The 13,530-nt window shown below is 39.4% G+C and overlaps 1 long non-coding RNA gene across 1 annotated transcript in view; it reads left to right on the top strand.

Annotated features, from left to right (window-relative positions):
* LOC122231852 overlaps positions 1-13,092 on the top strand; it is a 110,574-nt gene extending 97,482 nt beyond the window's left edge. Inside the window, exons 7-8 of the long non-coding RNA XR_006209112.1 lie at positions 27-132; positions 12,982-13,092. This is a non-coding gene — a long non-coding RNA (uncharacterized LOC122231852). The remainder of the gene's footprint in view (positions 1-26; positions 133-12,981) is intronic.
* The last annotated feature ends 438 nt before the right edge of the window (positions 13,093-13,530 follow it).

The raw sequence follows: 13,530 nt of genomic DNA, 5'->3' as shown, positions 1-13,530 counted from the left end.
TGGGATGGATTTTCTGACATTTACAGCAGAAAGAACACTGGTTGTTATCCAGACTAAACACAAGTGAGATCTACAGATATCATTCAGCACATCCATGAGCTTTATCTTGAGGATCCCTGGAGTATATCATTGGTAAGCTGGGAGGATTGTTTTGTGGGCTTTGAGCAATGTATAATTAATCAACTCAAATTTTATATTTTCTTTGTAAATAATCCTGTGTGCTTGTTTGGGAAGGTTGGAACTTTTAAATCAAGAGTGTCATATCTTTTCTTTCTCTTGTGGGGGCAGGGAAGTAATTGCCAATCACATCCTATAATTAATTGAGTGGTTTTTCACTTAGACTTTATCAAAAAAACCCATTTGTTTATAATGTGATGGTCCTTGGACCACACTTTGAGAATACTGAAATAGGAATACATAGTTTTTATCTTTTCCCATACTCTTCCTCCAACTCTCATCCTGTATAACCTCAGAGTCACTATCAGAATTTGGTTTGCATATCAAATTGTTATAGGTGCAATAAAGTAACTTCTAGGATTTTATTTGCATAAGGTTCTCTGTGAATAATATTGAGAATTTTGAGGAATATTTGGGTCTGTGGCAAATCATGTCATCAGAGTTTGTGGAAACTGTGATATGTGTGTGATTTTCTCCTACTTTATGAGTGAGGGGGGAAAAAGGACTTTTGTAGCATAAGAGCTTAAACCAAAGTGGATTCATAAGCATCTATCTGACCTGGGGACAGGAGTCATCTGATATACAGTGGGAAGAGCACATGTGAATTCAAAGACAAGTTGCATCATCATATCAATTACTGGGGTGCCTGGGTGGCTCAGTCGGATGAGCATCTGACATCAGTTCAGGTCATGATCTCATGGTTAGTGAGTTGGAGCCCCGCATCAGGCTCGCTGCTGTCAGCATAGAGCTGGCTTCCTGGCTTCAGATCCTCTGTCCCCCTCTCTTTCTGCCCCTCCCCTGCTCATGGTCTCTCTCTTTTAAAAATAAATAAACATTAAAAAAATAATATCCAGGGGCGCCTGGGTGGCTCAGTCTGTTAAGCGTCTGACTTCAGCTCAGGTCACGATCTCACGTTCTGTGAGTTCGAGCCCCGCGTCGGGCTCTGGGCTGATGGCTCAGAGCCTGGAGCCTGCTTCTGGTTCTGTGTCTCCCTCTCTCTGCCCCTCCCCCGTTCATGCTCTGTCTCTCTCTGTCTCAAAATAAATAAACGTTAAAAAAAAAATTAAAAAAAAAAATAATATCCATTACTACTGGGTTTGCACTAGGGCTATGCTCTAGCTGCTCTGTGGAAACAAGTACATGAGATCTGTCCAAGTTCTGGGGACCTAATAGCTTTTTGAAGGTTTGCGTGAGGAGAGAAACATTGCAGATTTCATACAATAGTCACTGAAGGTATCCACTGCAGGAAGCTGCTACCCAGCTGCTTGATGTAAGGACTAGAAAGCCACAGCTAAAATCTCCTGGGAGCACTTGCTGGGCATTATCACAATTATTTATTAAGCACTATCTGTATTCAAGGATTTTGCTTACTTCAAGAGCATAGCCAAAGAAGGTAGGACATGGCTCTTCTAAGAGATCTTGAAATCTAGAAGCAGATTGAACAGTCTTGAGTGCCTCACCTATCCACTGGAGCTAATAATATCTGTCCGACAGTGATTCTTGTGAAAAGTGAATACTGTAAGCTTTTATAATATAAAACACTTAGTTCTGAAACATGGTAAATTCTCATTCTCCTCATTGTGAATCAAGAGATACGGAATAATTTACATGCTCTTGATAGGAGAAGAGTTGGACAACCATGATCAAGATGTGTGGTTCAGTTACAGGAAAGGGAGACAGGGGCACAGTGGGCTCTTGGGATTGTCTTTGTTTTCTCTTAGATTCCGTAAGGATTCCCTTAGGATTGACGACTCCTTCATTCACTCCCAGATGTTTTCTCAGTTCAAATGTGTGTGTGTGTGTGTGTGTGTGTGTGTGTGTGCGTGCACATACATGTAACCCCTAAAAAATTATAATTGTTTACTTGGCAAGTTTTCTAAATGTGACTGGGATCCAAATATGTGACTTAGATGGTCCATTTTCTTAGGTGACTGACATTTATTGAGCCCTCATTTGATGCCAGGTGCTGTATTTAGAATACTTTATTTCATGCAGTGTTTACATAAACTATGCAACAGAAGTATTATTATCCATATTTTAGAGATGAATTAGGTGAATGAAGCTAACTTTTCTAGTCACATAGCTGACAATTATTAGAGCTGGAATTTAGTCCTAGCCATCCATTCCAGAGACCGTATTCCTAACCCTTTACTTTTATGATACCTTGATAGATAGTCTAAGGTTCTCAGAGCATTTAGTATTATTTTTTAGTTAGTGAGTCAGCTCTCAACCTCTTGGGCTATTCCTGATTTTATAGATACAGAGTAAAAGAAATAGAAGATTTTGTAACACCTTAATTAAAACTGACCCCTATCCCCTGAAATACAAGGATGGTCCACCCACATCTGCCACCTACTGCTGCCATCTACCCATTGTCATCTCCTTAGTTAACCCCAGACTGGGTTAGCTTCAACATCAAAAGATTTCAGCTTACCCTCTCTGCCCCTGGAATCCTGTGGGTCATTAGATGTGAATCAGTTGGGAAATTAAATTAAATTAAGTTAAAATGTACATCTCTAGGTCCCACTCCTGGAAATTCTGAAGCAACTGGTCTTGTTGGTGCCATAAGCATCTGCTTTTGTAAATGCCTCCAGTGTTTCTGACTTGTTTTGGGATCATGATGAGACATATTGTTGTATATAGATGAATTTGTCAGAAAATGTGCTCTCTGTCCTTAAAATTAGAGTTGTGTTAAAAAACACAGACAGAATACTAATATGAGCAGATATAAATGATGAAATTTATATAAATTTTAATATATACAAATTTAAATATATCTATTCCTTTTCTGATATTAACTATGTGATCTCTTCTAGTTATAGACATCTAACTTGCCTACTGAGACCGTTTTATCTTTTTCAAAGTATTTTCACATCTTAATTTAATCATTTGGCATCTAAGAGATCCAAATGAGGAGCATGTGTATCATTCCCCATTTTACAGCTGAGGAAATTGAGGCTAAGCAAGGTTAGATGGTCTTTCTAGGTTAATTAGGCTTGTAACTGTTAACTGTGACTGTGTTAATGCCACAGGATGCTTCCTTAAATTGCAATCAGAATAGTCTCTTTATTTACATTGAGTTCTACTCCTGAAACCCGTACTACACAGTATGTAAACTAAATTGAATTTAAATAATAAAAAAAGAATTGTCTCTACTAGATAGAGACCTCTTTATTATTATTTAAAAAAGGTTTTAAGTTGCTTTTTTAAGGTTTATTTACTTAGAGAGAGAGAGGGAAAGAGAGATCATGAGCAGGGGAGGGGTAGAGAGAGGGGGAGAGAGAGAATCCCAAGCAGGCTCTATGCTGTCAGTGCAGAGGCCAATGTGGGGCTTGAACCCATGAACCATGAGATCATGACCTGAGCTGAAGCCAACTGTTGTATGCTTAACTGACTGAGCCACCCAGGCTCCCTGATAGAGACTTCTTTAAAGGCTGTCCTCTAATTCCCAGGACAGTGGGCATCTACAATGTCTTGGGTAAAGGAGAGTGTCATCTAAAGGTACCTTGGGTAAGAGGCTCACAATGAGACCATATTCAGAGAAATCCTTCTACAAGTAGTACACACTGCTTTTGATGTCCACAGCTCTGTCTTTATTGTCCTCGGTCAAGTCCTAGCCAGAAGATAAGGAAGAGATCATGGAGAGAGTTCAGAGATCCTCTAGTCCAAACCACCCATTTATTCACAAACACAGAGCCCAAGAGACAATGCATATTCTGTGTATAGTGGCCACAGTGAGTTGATGACAGAGCCAGTGCCAGGATGTCTGTCTCCTGAAGCTCCACAATAGAGTGGAATGAACCTTGGGATGGGAGTCAAACAGACTAGGCTTCAAAATTTGCCTTTGTCCTTCACTGTGTTTGTGACTTTGGGCAAGTCACTTAATATCTCTGAACCTCAGGCTCTTCATCTGTGAAGTGGGAATAATAATGCAAACCCTAAGGACTAGTTTTTCAAATTACTGATATTTCAAAGCAGCTGGCCTGATTCAGGGTACTTCTCAGTGAGTGAAGGTGTTCTTTCTTGTCCCGTTTCTCTTTTGATTCAAAGTTCATTTTTCAGGCCAAGTCTAACACCAAATAATGTACTCTATGGCTCTTCTATATGTGTCATGTTTTAGATACTGCCACTTTTGTAAAAGAATATCCTACTACATATTCATAAATGCAAATCAGACTCCAGGACTACAGCTTTTGACTCTGCAAATTTATATCTAGATATTAACAGAAATTTGTGCAAATGGTGCTGGATTATATTAGCCAGGAGCAGGAGGGAAAATGGACGGTGAACACCAAATAAACCTTTCTTTATGCTTATTTTTGGTCTTGGGAGTAGAAGAAGGAAGTAGGAATCTCTGTGGGATGGACTCCTGCGGAGTCACCAGCACCCCAGGATTGTATATGCCATTAGGCAGGGAGTGTTGCTACTTTATGCACTACACTTTGTGCAGCAGCTGGCACATAATAATATACAATTACTAGTACAATACATAGTTAATATGTATTGAGAAAAGCAATCCCTAAATTTAACTTTTAATAATTTCCCATGTTCTGTTTGTGGCTCATTTATTTCACTTTGATTAGTTTTATCCCTCCAGCTATGCTGTAGCCTCTCCAAAGGCAGGTTCTGGTAAAATTAGTCCTAAAAGTACCTCCAATTTGTAAAATATCTACTTCTAGTAACTGGTCCTGTGGGACACACACCACAAACAGAATCCTCCCCACATTTTTATTAAGTTGATCATTATTCCCATATGACAGATGAAGAAACAGGGAGATTAAGTAACTTGCCCATGGTCACACAGCCTGTTTAGAGCCAGTGGTTGAATCCAAGGCCCGTATTCCTCACCACCATACTTCTCTATCCCACTCAATGTGTTTCAGAGAATTTGCACGTTGCAGGTATTGAATATGAACCATGATCAGCAGAGCTGGGTAAGGTAAAAATCTGACGTGGACAAAGTGTTTTTTTCTGTATTTGCATTCTGGGGTGCCATTATGCTCTTCTAGAGCTGTCCGTGGTGCTGGCTCCCTATTGCCAAACCCTATTCAAGCTTGTCTGTCCCAGGAAGTACCTTCTTCCTAATTCTTTTAATGAAAATTTGCTTTGTTGTATTTTCTTAGCTGTCATTTATAAAGCGTTTATGCTGAATCTGTATTATGATAATTTTATAGGGTATATTATTTAATTCCACACTAACCCTAAGAGACAAGTTTTATTACTATTTCCATTAAAGATGTAGAAACTGAGGCTCAGGAATTTTAAGAAATGAGATTAAGACCATAGGAATATAACTTATTCCTTTGACCTTCTATTTGTTTTTCGTTCCTGAGTCCAAATCCTAAATGCATAATGATTGGGCTATTGTACTAACCATATCGTAGGGCTATACGTTTTGAAGATTTCAAATGATGCCTCACATTTGATCTTAATACCAGATCCAAAGGAAGGAAACATAACCATGATTAAAAAAAACTTGAGGGGGGCCTGGGTGGCTCAGTTGGTTAAGCATCTGACTTTGTCTCAGGTCATGATCTTGTGGTTTGTGAGTTTGAGCCTTACGTCGGGCTCTGTGCTGACAGCTCAGAGCCTGGAGCCTGCTTTGGATTCTGTGTCTCCCTCTCTCTCTACCCCTCCCCTGCTTATGCTCTGTCTCTCTACCCCTCCCCTGCTTATGCTCTTATGATCGTAATTAAAAAATTTTAAAAAAACCTTGAATGATAATGAGCAGCAAGTAAAAGTCACAAGGATGAAAGTCCTTAGTGTCCTATTTTTACCAAGCACTGCCCTTCGTCCCTTCCCTGCTGCACAATACAACCGTTGATGTTGCACTTGGCATTTTATCAGAGGCCTTTCTACAAACCAGTGTCTGAAGGTGGAGATTAGAGAGCCCAGAGCCACAAGGAAGATATTTTGGCACAAAGAATATCTTTGATGTTTCTTTAGTCTTACCAAAAGGCTGTTGCATTGCTAAAGGCCAACCTTCTCTTTAACCCACATTAAACTGATGCTAGACTTGGGTTACATTGGAAAGAGATTAAGAAATGTAGTCTTGTAGAGTCCTGGAGAGTTTGGAAATCAAGACTCAACTTACTCGTTATTAAGAAGCATTTATTTGAAGCTCAACATTTCCTTTTATTTCACGTCTATGTCCTTTGGCATGCTAAATTAAATTTAAATATTTTGATTAAAATTGAATATAATTCAATTCTGTTGAATTAGATTTATTCAATATAGCTATTTTTCCACTTATGGATGTATTCTAAATGAATAGAAAGACAGTATAAATGATGTTCAACAAATGGTTTCCCCTCCTTGGGATGTGAAACTTTCAGTGGTTTTATTTTAACTTTATTTTTTTGGTATGTTTTTATATTACATACTTATTAAAAGTTAAAAAAAAACTTTTGTTTTAAGAAATGATTGCTAAAGAAAAAACTGTGTATTTGTTTCCAGTGGCTGCTGTAACTACCACTATTAAACTACCACTATTAAAACAACTGAGATTTATTTTCTCATAGTTCTGGAGTCCAAAAGTCTGAAATCAGTATCACTGGGTCTAAATGAAGGTGTCACAGGGCCATTCTTCATCTGGAGGCTTTAGTGGAGAAGCTGTTCCTTGTCTCTCTTAGTTATGATGACTCCTGGTATTGCCTCAGTCTTCAAGACCAGTATCTTTAAATTTTCTCTGCTCCACCTTCACATTTCCTTCTTCTATATGTAATCACATTTTCCTCTGTCTCTAATAATGATACATGCTATTGCATTTAGGGCCCAGCCAGATAGAATGACCTTCTGATCTCAAGATCCTTAACTTAAAACATCTGAAAAGTCTTCCATGTGAAGCCATATTTACAGATTCTGGGATTAGTACATGATGTTTTGGGGGACCATTATTCAATGCACCATAAGTGGTTTCCAAAGGGAGAATGGCAACCAATGAAGATTTCATACCTGCTTTTTAAATGGATTCATGCAGTGTGAAGCCCCAATTTCATGCCCTGCATCAGCTGTGTGTCTATAATTAGATGAATGTATGGCCAATTTACCTGGGATGGTTCTAGTTTAGACTATTGCCTATAGAATTATTAATACTAAATATTAATACATCTATTAATACTAAAGATTAATACTAAAGATTAATACATCTTTACTCCCAGTAGTGTTTTGGTTTATGTAATAAATTATATAGCCACCCTCCATATGCTGTTGCATATATTCACAAAATCAGCTCTTTTAGTTTTATTGTAATTATGATCTTGGGGACAGAGAACCTTACTAGGGACAAAGTGGGGTCACCAAATTCCACCATATACTTCTTCTAAAAGAAGCTGCCAAGTGATAATGAGAAGGTTCTAGCCCAAGTCTCTCTTTAGTGGGTCTGAGGATATGTGCAGGCAGAGTAGCTGATATTAGGGATTTAAGCTGCTGCAGACTCTTTTGTTTTCACTTGCCCTTATAATAGTGTCTGTAATTACAGGGCAAGGGCAAGGGCATGTATCTGCTGATGTTCTCTGCTAGGCCACATGGCCATAGGAAAACTTGGCATCTTCTCTCTCCACCATGACTATCAGTAAATTTGCTTGACACTTGGATGGCCTCTGGGTACACACTCCTAGAGGGCTGATGCTCCTTCCATGTTAATATAATCTTCTACCTTTTAATTCATATTAAATGAATTCATATGAATTGTTAGCAAAATTTAAGAATAAGTACAGGCTCTGGTTGGAATGCCCTGGGAAGGACATCTCCAGTCTCTTCCACTGCAGATCATTTGTATAAATGACTTGATTTCAAACAGTTTTATTTGATTTTTCTCTCTTTCTTTTCCTTTCTACCATATTTCCTTCCTTCCTTCCTTCCTTTTGCTAAATACCCTATCTATTAATGGTTTAATTTAGATACTATTAGACCTCCTTTGTAGGTAAGGAATCCTAGACTCAAATATGTTAAATAATTTACACAAAGGTTACTCTGATATAGGCTGAGCTCACAATCCAACTTATCCATGTGACTCTGGAGTCCACACTATTAATAATTCTAGCCTATTCCTTATCTCCAAAATAGGTAATCAGTTTTAAAATGGACTTTACAAGCTGTAAGTTTCAGGGAGGACATCTGTGTACTAACAATGGTCAGAGCTAGTTGTCTGGAAGCTATTGTTGGGTTAAGAGAGAACCAGGCTCACTGATAACAATGAGATCAGAGAACACTAAATAATAGAGGCCAGTTGGTAGCAATTAGCCTATAGGCCAGGATTTAAGGAAGGGACAGAAAAGTCCAAGGAGACTAATAAGCAATTGAAATAAAAGTGTGGAAACTGGAAAGGAAGGCATCCTTGGTAGCTTATGTAAAGGCTCTCATCTCTGGTAGCAAGAGGAACAGAAAGCTGAGAACCAGGTACTAAATCAGAGTGGCTAAGCTACAGAGATTAAAACCCAACCAAGATAGGTCTGTTTTGCTGAGAACTACAGGGAAAGAGTGGGACTCTTTCAAAGAAGATCTGGCTGCCCCAGGTTCTAGCCTACAGACTATCTAGTTGTCATCTCTTCAGGATGTGCCTTACTGAAGACAGCCACCTCCCCTAAAGATATGACCAAAAGCCCAGCCATTTTGACCCAACAAGAAACAATTCAGACAAGCAAATTGTATTCCAGTGCTTCCAGTGGGGTTAGCCAAGGTCTTATATGACCTGGTTTGCAGTTAGACTTTTCTCTCTTACCAATCTCACTTCCTCCAACACTCTTCCACAAGTGTTTATCCCTAGAAGGTGTACAGCACGCCAAACTCGATCTTATCATCTGCTTCTGGAATACCAACCTCCAATAGACCCTGAGAGTCCTCAGGCCCAACTCTCCTCTGGACAGAATTAATATTCTTCCTTCCCCCATGCTATGAAGAAATTCTTCAGTCAGAAGGATAGAATATCCTAGATAAGCAAGAAAGGGGACCCTCTTAAGATACACCTGTTGTATACTAGGCCTATTGCTAGGAATGATGTGACTGACCATTTGGAGACCTCATTTATCTTTTCTTTAATTAGGTTCTGGTGCCTAAGCACTGATTTCTGGAAGCAGACAGATGGAATATAAACTATAGAGAGCTCAGTTGGCTAAGCATCCTTGAATTTTTGTTGGCTTACTCACACAGTGAAGTGTGTTAGATCAAAATGTTCCCAAATCTAACACCTTCAGAATGCTTGATCACCAGCTGCCAAATTTGGGAACAAAAATATCACTGCTTCCCAGTCTTTTGGGTAATATTCATTAACCAATTCTGGAGAATCACATGGCTCTGAGTTTTTTATCCACCCATCCTGACCATTGAAACATGTGAGAGCAAAGCACAGTCCAGCTGGGCAGTTGCCACAGCTGCCTGGGTTGGTGTTAGTTGCTTTAAAAGGAGGAGTCCTCTAAGAGGGGAAGGAATCACAGATGCTCCATACCATTTCTGTCTTGGAGAACGACGATCCTAACAACCTTGCTGTCCTCTACACAAAGTGCCACACGGAGAGGTGTGTGTCATCTTTAGAGCTGCTATTATTTATAGCATTGAGTCAGATTTCATAGGTCTCTATGTGACAGATTTAATGTCCAAAAAGTTCTGGGGAAAATTTATCCAAAAGGTCTGGAGATGAAAGAATTTGCCTGTCTGCAAAGAGGAGTGAGTGAAACATTTCCGCACAGAGTCTTCAGCAGGTTATAATCCATAAATCTGTCAGCAATCTTTACTCTTCATGTGTGTGAAATTATGCAAGCTTCTTTTTTTCTTTATTGTCAATTGAATTATGCACTCTGTACTATAGATAGATCAACTCTTCCTAGGCAGCTAACTGAGCTGCTGGAAGATCAGGATGTGTTTTATTTTTATGTCATCCTTCTCTGATTCAGTGTTTATGGTGACATGTAAACAGATATCAAGTTAAAAAAAAGGATCCATATTAAATGTAAACTTCCATCATGACCAATGAGATGTAATTGGTGCTATTGACAACACTCTGGCCTGCATTGATTTTCCTATCAGCCTGAAATCTGATGACAGCCTTTTTTCACTCCAACTACTTGGTTATGAACCTTTGCAGAGGAAAAATTATATAAATTATAAGTTGATATATGTAGCCATGCTACTTTTCCAAAATAAGCAAACTTGGACACACATTATGTACTACAACAACATAATAATCACCACTTAGTGACTGTTAAGTGGAGTTGCCTTGTACTGCTCTTTAGAGACCTTACTCTACTTGCCAGTTTTTTGCCCAGAAGGAAAAGCACATTTTTCTTATTCTCGTAAAGGTAGTATGGGCTTGAGGAAGACTTGCTACTGGGTGCCCACGTGCAGAGATTTAATGCACTATCACATTTAATTTATGTGAACTCATATAAGGTAAATATTATTACTCACAATATACAGCTGCAGAAAATAAGTCCCATAGGAATGATACAAGTCAGCCATGGTCAGGGGGCCAGTCACCAGAAGACTCCTTTCAAGTCTTGGGAAACTGCAGAGTCCTGGCTTATTTCCCCTCAGTTTCAAGGTCTGCACTGCACCACAGAGAAGCCTTTCTATGGAAAGGAGCTGTGGCTTTTCGTTAGTCAGATTAGATACCAGTTGGTTTATCTGCGACTCTCCCAAGCTGTTGTAGACACTACAAGAAGCTTCACTGCCGTGGGCCGCCCCGCAGTCACCAATCCGTCCACAGCCCGGGCCCTGCCACTTAGGCTGGGATAGCTCAGCTTCCGGCAGATACTTTTGCATATAGTTTTCCTGGATAATCCCAAAGCATTAGCAAGCATGAAGTGAAACTTTAGAAAAAAAGCTTTGCTTAGAAGTTGGCTCCTTCAAATCTTTTCTTTTACAATTAATATAGGGGTTCTGATCTATTTGGAAAGACAGGAAAATGGGTTAAAATGAAAGGATTGGAGGAGGAGCCATGGAAAAACTAAAGAGAGATTTCATGGGAATCTAGAAAGAGCTGAGTCTCAGAAATGTCAGCAACAGAACCTCCAGCACAGCCCCAGAATGTGGCTGCTCTCTCAGCCTACTTCCTTACGTGTGATTGCTCTGAACTAATTAACTTGCTCTTGGTCTGCAGCCTCTGGGACTTCTTTATGACTATGTGGTATACATGGGCTGGTAATCTCCACTTTCATGGACTTCTGAGTTCTACCATTTGGGATTGGAATTTCCCTGTGTTCAAATTCCCAATAGAAGCATTCTTGATTTTGAGCCGGAAACTGGCCAGTCCACAGACAGGCAACTTCTAATCTCAGATATTTCCTTTGGGCTATGATGGGAGAGGGTGAATAGCAACGGGGTCATCTGGTATAGCACGCACTCTCCAGGGTATAGTGGCTGCCATTCTAGATAGTAGCAGGGCTTCAGCCCCTGCACATTAGCTCTGAACTTACTTCATGCTCTTGTTCCCTCCCTCTGCTTCAAACATCTTCCTCTATCTGTTCCCCTTGGTGGCAGATTCCAAGGGCATCATTCCTTTTTCTGGCAAGCTTATTGGATTGGCAATAACATTGTAAGTGATCCTCTAAGCTCTGATGTGGTACTCCTTGAGATGCTGTTTCCCGTTCACATTACTGAGCCCCATGGGATTATACCCAGTTTTGATCTTTTTCCTGTAAGGTTTCGCTTATTACTACTATTTCTACTACTACTAACACGTAAGAAAATTTACAAAACATCAAACACTGTTATGTTGTTTTTATGTATCAGCTCAGTCAACTTCATGAAAATGGTATGTGGTAGCTAATAGTGTTCCCATTTTGCTGATAATAATATGAAGTTTTGGTGAAAGTAACTATGATACCCAAGGAAGTGCAGTTTCCGGACTGTGTGCCAGGTGCATCAGACTCTAGAGTTTATACTCATAAGCACAACACGGCCCTTGTAAATGACTAAAAACTGGTGGTTAATATCTAATGAGTGTCCTGTTCATGAGGAACAATCTTACTGTTTCTTCATGTGAAATATACATCCAAGTCTTATCTTTTCAACTAGACTTTGAACCTATTATGGGCAGGAACCATAGAATGCATGTCTCTAGTCTCTTCTGTAACACATTCTAGTTGGAAGCACAGATAAAGCTCAAATGCACTTACTGCGTGTCTGTACCTGTATTTAAACAAATTTTAATGTTTATTTTTGAAAGAGAGTGTGAGCAGGGGAAGGGCAGAGAGAGAGGGAGACATAGAATCTGAAGCAGGCTCCAGGCTCCAAGCTGTCAGCACAGAGTCTGACACAGGGCTCGAACTCACGAACTGCAAGATCCTGACCTGAGCCGAAGCCAATGCTTAACTGACTTAGCCACCCAGGAACCTCTGTACCTACATTTTTATTCAGCTTTCAGTTTCATCAAAAATAAGCCATAGCTAAATTTATCTTCTGCTCAACTCCAGTATTGACTTTTCAAAGACAAGAAGATTTAGGGTTATTTTTCAGAGTCTCTAGACCCCTGAATATGAAAAGTTCTCAGCAATAGGGTGCCATCATTGCCTAATGTATTTATTCTGAACTGGTAATGATAGAAGCAGTACATGTGCTTGTCTGGTCCAGCTGTGCTGGTAATGATTAGCTTAAGGAAATTGCACAAGAATTAAAAACCTAAAACCAGCCAAACCAAAATAAAGAAAACATACATTTGGCCTTGTTGCACTGAGTAGTGAGAAAAACTAGCACCTGGCTACTAACCTCTCTAACCTAAAGACTCTAAAACATCTTTTTATCATTACTAACAGGTTGAAACATTGAAATACACTTCTTTATGTTCTCCCAACTCTGCTACCTTCCCAGCAGGTGGACTGGAGCATGTTTGGATCTCTCGGTTCCATGACTGCCAAGACAATGGCATGAAAAACACAAGAATAGCACAGACCATTGGCTGATGTTTCTCCATCCTCAATTAACCGTGAACTATGTCTGTGAAATGGCTTTTAGAACCAATAGATGCATAAGCATATGTGATTGCTCTTATTCTTAGAGGCCTCTTATTCACAAAGTTTGGGGGAGAATGGGAAATGGTAAAGATAGACTAGGATCAGTGTTCACAGATTTATCCATCAACTTATCCTTAGATCATTACATTTTATTTCAACCAGTCTCTGAGCTGTAATAGAAGGGAGATTTGGAGCTGAAGATTAGGGGGGTGGTGTTGACTCTGCTAATTACCACCCATGTGACTTTAGGCTAATCATTTAGTGTTTTGGTCTCAAAATTTAAAAAAAAAATAGTTTACTCACCTGTAAAATGGGGTAAAATAATCTCTATCCTATTTTTCTACATGGCCATTGTGAGGATCTGATAGGAAAATAAACACTAAAGCACTCTATAAAATTACAAAAT

Source organism: Panthera tigris, chromosome D2 (assembly GCF_018350195.1).
Source record: "Panthera tigris isolate Pti1 chromosome D2, P.tigris_Pti1_mat1.1, whole genome shotgun sequence".
NCBI classification, from domain to species: Eukaryota; Metazoa; Chordata; class Mammalia; order Carnivora; family Felidae; genus Panthera; species Panthera tigris.
Note: the sequence above shows the minus strand (reverse complement) of the source record. Positions and strands in the feature narration are given on the sequence as shown.